The sequence below is a fragment of the Alligator sinensis genome, unplaced genomic scaffold (assembly GCF_000455745.1).
Source record: "Alligator sinensis unplaced genomic scaffold, ASM45574v1 scaffold1213_1, whole genome shotgun sequence".
Taxonomy (NCBI): domain Eukaryota; kingdom Metazoa; phylum Chordata; order Crocodylia; family Alligatoridae; genus Alligator; species Alligator sinensis.
The window spans coordinates 1311421-1312579 of record NW_005842401.1 but is presented as its reverse complement, the minus strand read 5'-3'; positions in this window follow the sequence as shown (position 1 = coordinate 1312579).

Sequence of the window (1159 nt, the reverse complement as noted above, 5' to 3'; positions counted from 1 at the left end):
TTTCCATGATTAAAATGAAACACCACTAATACAGAGATATTAACACACCCACAAGAGATGTTCCTCAAGCTGGGTGTCTCTGCTGGAGGGTTTCAACCCCCACTTCCACTTGGGGATTTAGCCTCCTTAGTCCCGTTGCAATTAAACACTTTTAAGTGGCTAATTCTATTGAAATGTGGATTTTGGGTTACTTTTTTTTAAATCCAAAAATCAGGGACTTTTTAACCAGAGAAAACCAGGATCCCTGCTAATAATACTGTACAGTAGTGCCTGACAGCACAAACTGTGCCAATAGCCTACTGCTAATGCACAGTAAGCGTCACTATGCGCTGGCGCTACTGCACAGTTACTCTAGGTACTGTGCATTTAGTTAGTACTTTATTGAGTACCAAACTAAATGCGCGGTATCTAAGGCACATCAATGAGCTTGTAGATGTGCCCCTGTGTAGCAGGGTCTAGACCCAGCCTGCTGACTTGCACTTTTTGGGGGCTTCTGAACTGCCCAGTTTGCGCTGTACTAGCAGGCGTGTTCTGTGCCCCCTGAGGGTAGACACCCACAGGCAGCCTTCAAAGAAATTGCTGTTAACGTGTTTTGTGGGGCAGGCCTAGGGTGGCCATTGTAAAGGACATTCTGGCTTTCTGCTACTGTCCTCTGTTGATATGAAACCTGATGCCTTTACATCCTCTATTTTTCTCTTCAAGAGAAAAATAGAGGACATAAAGGTGTCTGGTTTTGTATCAATAGAGGACAGAGGACAAACAGACTGTCCTCTCTGGTGGCCACCCCATGAACGATGCTTGACCACTGAGGCTGGGGGGGCATGGTGACCGCCTGCAGGCGGCGGTGTCGGCACTGGGAGAGTGGAGGTGGCGTCTGGGGAGCTCCTGCAGGCAGCCGTGGTGGTGTTGTTGTCCCCAAAGGACAGTGAGTTCGTGCCCGGTGCGCTTGTGCCAATAAACACACAGGGGTGAAGGATCCAACTTAATCTTTATTTCTGTGCAGAAAGTGGCGCTTGGCAATCATTCGCAAAGCAAGCACCCACACCCCAGTGGGTGTCTGCCTTATATAGCTACGTAACAGGTTAAACTTGCTGATGTGATGAAATGTGTAGCAAGCCCAGTAAGTAACCCCCCCTTCCCGCTCCCCCCCCCGTACGCC